Source organism: Mirounga leonina, unplaced genomic scaffold (genome assembly GCF_011800145.1).
Source record: "Mirounga leonina isolate KUSES-001 unplaced genomic scaffold, KU_Mleo_1.0 Mir_176, whole genome shotgun sequence".
In the NCBI taxonomy this organism is placed as follows: Eukaryota; Metazoa; Chordata; class Mammalia; order Carnivora; family Phocidae; genus Mirounga; species Mirounga leonina.
In genome coordinates, this window is record NW_023270454.1 from 29,334,994 (window position 1) to 29,342,345 (window position 7,352).

At 36.8% G+C, this 7,352-nt stretch overlaps 1 long non-coding RNA gene across 1 annotated transcript; it reads left to right on the forward strand.

Moving 5' to 3' along the window:
* Positions 1-5,107: 5,107 nt before the first annotated feature.
* On the forward strand, positions 5,108-5,709 carry LOC118022210. The gene is made up of 2 exons (XR_004682413.1): positions 5,108-5,438; positions 5,475-5,709. It is a non-coding gene; the product is annotated as an uncharacterized LOC118022210 (long non-coding RNA).
* The last annotated feature ends 1,643 nt before the right edge of the window (positions 5,710-7,352 follow it).

The following is a 7,352-nucleotide window of genomic DNA, read 5'->3' on the forward strand; positions in this document are numbered from 1 at the left end:
TTAGATTAGGCAGTCATTTCTCAGATATGACACCAAAAAAGCACAAGCAACAAAAGAAAAAATAAAGTGAACACCATCAAAATTAAAACTTTTATGCTTCAAAGGACACAATAAAAATAAAAGATAACCAAATATTAAGAGAAAATATTTGCAATTCATATATTTGACTAGGGCCTTTCTCTAGAATATATAGAGAACTCTTAAAACAACAATAAAAAGATAACTCAATTGAAAATGAGGAAAGGACTTGAATACACATTTCTAAAAAAAAAGAAAAAGAAAAAGCATACAAATGGCCAATAAGCATATAAAAAGATGGCCAAAAGCCTTAGTCATTAGGGAAATGCAAATCAAAACCACAATGAAATACAGCTACCAGGATGGCTAGAATTAAAAAGATGACAATAATCAGTGTTGGTGAAGATGTGGAGAAATTAGAACATTTATAAGTTGCTGGGGGGATTATAAAATGTGGCCATGCAGGAAAATTTATGCAGGTCTTTAAAGGGTTAAACATATAATTAACATATGAATCAGTATATCAGGCATATACTCAAGAGAATTGAAAATCCTACACACAAAAGTACATGAGAGTATTTTTCATAATAGTCAAAAAATAGAAACCACCAACTAATAAATCGATAAACAATGTGTGGTATATTCATACAACTGAATAGTATTAGGCAATAAAATGGAATAAAGTACTGATACCTGTTATAATATGGGTGAACCCCGAAAACAATGCTAAGTAAAGGAAGCCATTCACAAAAGGTCACATAGTATGTAATTCCATTTATATGAAATGTTCAGGATCGACAACCCTTAGAGAAGGATAGTATATTCGTATTTGTCAGGGGCTGGAGGAAAGGGATAAATGGGCAGTGACTACAAATGGACTCAGGTTTTCTTTTTGGAGTAATAAAAAGATTCTGAAATTAGTGGTGATAGATGTGGGATTATCTAAAAACCACTGAATTATATGCTTTGAAGGGTGGATTTTTTTTGTCATCTGAATTACATCTCAAGAAAGCTGTTTTTAAAAAATTATAGATGCTGGGGCACCTGGGTTGCTCAGTCTGTTAAGCATCAACTCTTGATTTCTGCTCAGGTCATGATCTCAGCATCATGAGATCAAGCCATGTCAGGCTCTTCACTCATTGGGGAGTTTGCTCAGGATTCTCTCTCCCTCTCCTTCTGCCCCTCACACTGCTCACTTGTGTTCTCTCTCTCTCTCAAATAAATAAATCTTTAAAAAGTATAAATGCATACACTGCAATATTTTAGAAATACCCTCCAAAAAAGACAACAAACAAGGAATAATAAAAAAAAAAAAAAACAGAAAAACAAAAAACAAGTCATCTACAATTCTATCACCGTAGTGCAAACCATTTCTATCTATGCATATAGGTATGTAGATAAATGAATGGGTGGTGTGATACATGGACTCAGTTCCATCGCCTGTAGTCATATTCAACATTGACACCTTCACCTTGGCTTAATGGTAGTGGGAATATATTTTCCCATTTGAATTTGGTCTTTGCCATATGTCTTGCTCTAACCAACAGGATTAAAGTGCTGTGACATGTGCTAAGGCTTCAAATGTGCTTGCATGGCTGGGTTTGCTTCTCTCTGACTCCTGCCATCACCACAAGAAGAATATGCTCCAGAGAGGTCACTGGTCCCAAAGATGCCTGGTGCAGATTTAAACCCACTTGGTGCCATGGAGTCAATTCCTGCTGAGTCCAGGCAACCCACAAGTGCCTGGGTGAGACATGAAAGATTCTTGTTGAACGGGGAGGGGGGTGGGAGGATGGGTTAGCCTGGTGATGGGTACTAAAGAGGGCACGTTCTGCATGGAGCACTGGGTGTTATGCACAAACAAGGAATCATGGAACACTACATCTAAAACTAATGATGTGATGTATGGTGATTAACATAACAATAAAAAAAATTAAAAAAAAAAGAATATAGCCAGGAGGACCTGTCACTGAAAGATGGGCAAAAGAGCAATCCAAAAAAGTAGACAGAAAAGAAGCAGCAGCCAGAGGGAACCCTGGGAGAGTGTGGGGTCCCAGAAGAAAAGGAGGAACATCTCACAAAAGAAAGAGAAGTCGGGTAGGGAAGACATATATATGGTTTGGAATTACCAGTTAGATTACTTCACTGTACTGAAAGCCATTCTAGAGCCCAGGAGGAGAATATGTAACCTGCCTGGGTGTTGAGTGAATGAAGTTAAGGATGAGAATCTGAAGTTAGGAAGAAAGCAAAGAAAGGACACGATTACTTGTATGCAGAGGGGAGGTGGGTCAGAAAGTTTGGGTTTGGTTGTTTAACAAATGACTGTAACTATTTTAAAACCACAGAACAAGAGAATGTTTATGAAATAACAGGAAAAAATACATATTTTTAATCGGTTCTCAAAAAAAAAAGAAAAAAGAAAGATTCTTGTCGTAAGTCACAGTGATTTTGAGGGTGTTTGGTATGCAACATTATTTGGCAATAGTTGACTAATAATAGATATATATTATTTCATTTAAATGAGGTCATACATGCTATGTTTTAGTAAAACTATCATACATACCTTCACTTGAAATCATGGATGAAAAAACGGAAATAGAACAAAAAAATATACTTTAGAAAATGTTCCATCAACACAAAATGTTTCTTTTTTTTAAGGTTTTATTTATTTGAGAGAGAGAGCACAAGCCAGGGGGAGGGGCAGAGGGAGAAGCAGACTTCCCACTGAGCAGGGATCCTGAAGCAGGACTCAATCCCAGGGCCCTGGGATCATGACCTGAGCAGAAGGCAGACGCTTAACCGACTGAACCACCCAGGCGCCCCAACACAAAATATTTCTAAACAGTTTAAAGTTGTGAAAAAAATGTGGTTGAAAACATTAAAAGCTCGAGACCATTTGCTAAGCATTGCTTTTATTTCAATCATTATCTGCTAATATACTGTTAAGAAAGAAGAAGAAATAAGCTGACAGTTTATCCCACCTCTTCAACAATCGTGCTCATTTGTGTTAATTATATTATTTGCTTTGTTTTAATAAACATTTAATTAATATAAAAACATTTAACAATGATGTATTATATTTATATTTTAATAAACTTTTTATATCATGAAGTACTTTGGGAAATTTTCATCTGTTTTTTAGATTATTATTCTTTCCAAACTTTGTTCCTTCTTTCTTTCTCTTTCCCCCTGCCTTCTTCTCTTAACTCCCTCCCTCCCTTCTCTTCTCCTTTCCTTCCTTCCCTCCTTTCTCTATTTTTTAAACATAAGATTATTTGCATAATTTCCATGCCTTTAACGTTTTTCTGATCATTTACATAATGTATAGCTTGTGTCCAGGCTACTATTTACTCTGATGTAGCAAGAGAAAATTCTTGATTCCGTTTTTACTTTTCTAAACCTTCTTTGCCAAACGGAACCACAGTTTGAGGATTAAATATTGCATAATATTTATTTTTGTTTCTTTTGGAGGAAGGAGGTTGCAAGCACTTGGAATGTGCAACCTTTGAAGAAAGAATTCTGCTCAGCTCTCTCTCAAAGTGTCTTTTGCTGAGATTCACTCTGGCGGCAGTCTATATCCATTCTTCTTGGAGTGGGACAAGGGGACAGATAAAATAAGTTTCAGATCTGATTCATCACTCAGTGTGAAGACCTTGAGGCTACACTTTCATCTGAGGGCATCAGTCTCTACTTTTCAATTTCCATGTTTCATCTAAATCTCCCCAGAAACGATTTTCCCTTGCCCTTCTACTCACAGCAGAGAAAAGAGAACACGACCTCTTCTGACTGCTACTCTTCAAAGTTAGCCGTATTCCTGATGATGCTCAGATGCAGATTTCAGAAAGAGGCATTAGAATGGGAATTACCCTAAGCCTCACCATAAAGCTGCTCTTTTATTCTTAAACTCTCATCCTCTGAAGTTTATAGCATTAAGTATGTCTCTCACTGGGTGTTGTTAGCAAATGAATTTTTTGTTGGACTTTTGTCTGCAATCCGACTCTCTTTCACTGCTATTATCCTGACATTAGATAGTATTTCAATATGGCAAATTTGTTACGATTCCAGCAATAATTTAATTTTTCCTTAAATCTTTGTTCTTTGTTACTGAAATAAGCTATTTCCATTTTTCTACTTATTAACTAAATATTGTATGACCCCATGAAAGCTTTTCTATTTTGTATTTAAATCTTGTTACAGGTTTAGGGCGCCTGGGTGGCTCAGATGGTTAAGCGTCTGCCTTCGGCTCAGGTCATGATCCCGGGGTCCTGGGATCGAGTCCCACATCGGGCTCCCGGCTCAGCGGGGAGCCTGCTTCTCCCTCTGACCCTCTCCCCTCTCATGCTGTTTCTCTCTCGCTCGCTCTCTAAAAAATAAATAAAATCTTTAAAAAAAAATCTTGTTACAAATTTAATTTAAAAAGGTATTAACACTACTCAGTACTAGGTGGGTTGTGGATAGTCTGCCCATTTGTAGAGAAAACTGAGATTTCACTCTATTCTCTTTTGTTGTAAGATAAGGTCTTCCACAAAACTCAGGGGGAAAAGTATAATTTTCTAAGCTGAATTTAGAACAGTTTTGTAGGAGTACTTCTTAATCTCCCGTTTAGGAAAAAAAAATCAAATTATCATAAATTTTGTAATGGATCTTAACTCCATTTAATAAGTAAATATTTTATTTTTATTTTTTTAAAGATTTTATTTATTTATTTGACAGAGAGAGACACAGTGAGAGAGGGAACACAAACAGGGGGAGTGGGAGAGGGAGAAGCAGGTTTCCTGCGGAGCAAGGAGCTCGATGCAGGCTTGATCCCAGGACCCTGGGGTATCATGACTTGAGCTGAAGGCAGACGCTTAATGACTGAGCCACCCAGGCGCCCCAATAAGTAAATGTTTTAGTAAGAAGTACAAAATTTAGTTCTTTTAAAAGAGTTTAGGATTAAGCCCTTAACTGACACCTCCGATATAAGTCAAATATATGACAGCTCACTAAATACTATCTGAGTTTCCTGTTAACCAAAAGAGATCTTACCCAAAATAATTATCAGTTTTAATACAGTTATTTGAGTAAGTTTCTGCTGCACTTAATGATATACGACAGACTCCAATGACATCCCCAGATAGAAAGAGATATATAAAATATCTTTTGTACAAAATAACTTAGTTTCTTACAGAACTAAAATGTCTATATATTTAATAATAATAATAATAAGCAATAGATAAATTTTGAGAAGAAATACCCTCCAAAATCTGTAAAATAAGACATATTCCTATTCTTCCATATTTAACTCGAACAAGGAAGAACATTAATATCTCCTAATCCAGATGCTAATATTTTAAAGATAGTACCTATGGTAGTGATTATCTTCCCAATTTCCAGGCTGGCACTCTTCATTTCAGATAAGCATTCATCAACAGCTATAGGTCACATATATCAGGAAGGAAGATCAACAGCTACAGGTCACATATATCAGGAAGGAAATCTATTACAAGGAGAGTAAGAATTACATGAATAATTCATTGGCTGGAGTTTGATTTGCTTTGTTTTCAGTCCTAAAGCTGTGATCTGAGAACTTGATTTGCCAGCATTGGAACAGAAGTATCAGGGCAGATGCTGAGCGTGTATCTTCCAGCTTAGTGTGTCAGTACGCTATTGCCCGGGGGCTACTGTACTTTCCCGGTGTGAGAAGAACCTGACCTTAAGCAAAAAGTAGATAATGAAAAGGCTTAAGTTGACCAATTCTATGTGGACTATCCTTGGAAGTCTTCTGGAAAACACAATAATGTAATCAATGAATTTTGATCACCATCCTACATTTTGATAGCAGAGTGTGAATGATGTGCTCAGTGAAAATCTTACCGTGTTACGGAAGGCTTATCTAATTTGACAATACATTGTATCATCGTTGTGGACTAACGGCATACAAATTGTTAGTAAGACATAAGTCTTGTAGTCTTGACTGGCACAGTAATAAACCATAGTGATTTGTTTTTAAACTATGTTTTATCCAAAGATACTTAAATACTTTGCAATGATTACTTTTGTGGAAAGTTTTCATCTTAATTCTCGCAGCCGGAGATGGAGTCAGGAAGCGAGAATGTGACAGGATTGAGTAATCGCTCAGCATCACACACGGGCATGTAAAAACATTTGAAGAAAATCCTGAGGTACATATTTGGTTTCCATTCATGGGAAAGGCAAACTATTCTGCATGCACATGCATCTGCTTTTAAAATTAGCCTATGAATAAACAAAGCCTTCATTCTTTCTATATAGCAAGCTCTATTTTTCTTCTGGGACTGTATCAAAGGTGTTACCCAGTATCTATTCAAAAAACCTAAACCATAGGTGCCCAGCAAAATCCTGGAATCAAAGCAGGTCATGAAACCTTCTACCCTCGATCCCCAGACTATTGCTACTTCCATCAGGTCTGATGATGGGTACATAAAATCACTGATATGCCAACTCGTCACCCCACAGTTACGCTGATCAACTTTTAGTCTGAAGATACTTAAATACTTTAACAAGGAATGGCTTGAACCTTTTAGCCCAGCCCTCAAACTTCATAGGCAGCCATCAGTCCCACACTCATCCCATAGAAATAAATTCATCGGTAACCTCAATAACCAGCCTAACTCACATCTAGTAATTTCTCAATGAATTTTAAATACGTACATGTAGAAGTCAATATCCAAATTACTTTTCTAAGATCTCTGAAGTCTTCATTTGGTCAATGAGATGATTTGTAGCTATTGAAGCATGTGTAAACTATGCTTAGGTTACCAGGACAGTGCCCTGATATTACAGATGCAAATTCTTTTTTTCTTTCTTTTTTTTTTTTTTTTAAAGATTTTTATTTATTTATTTGACAGAGAGAGAGATAGCGAGAGCAGGAACACAAGCAGGGGGAGTGGGAGAGGGAGAAGCAGGCTTCCCGCCGAGCAGGGAGCCTGATGTGGGACTCGATCCCAGGACCCTGGGACCATGACCTGAGCCGAAGGCAGACACTTAACGACTGAGCCACCCAGGCGCCCTATAGATGCAAATTCTTGATAGGTCTCAGAAACCCCCAAGAAAAAAGCCACTAAATTTCCTTTCTGTTTGCTTAACAAGTTGACTATAAAACTGGTCCCTGGAATTAATAATTATATGTAATTGCTCCAGTTTATGAATGTAAAAAATATTTACATTAAAAAAATGGCCTTTGAGGTCATCAATTCTTCAGTGCATTGACGGGTTTTACAGTGTAACCTGTGTGTTACATATAAACCTCAACCTCTTTTCTTCATCTCTTAAATCAGTGAGTAGTTTAAACCAGAGGATCTTTGAGATTTCTC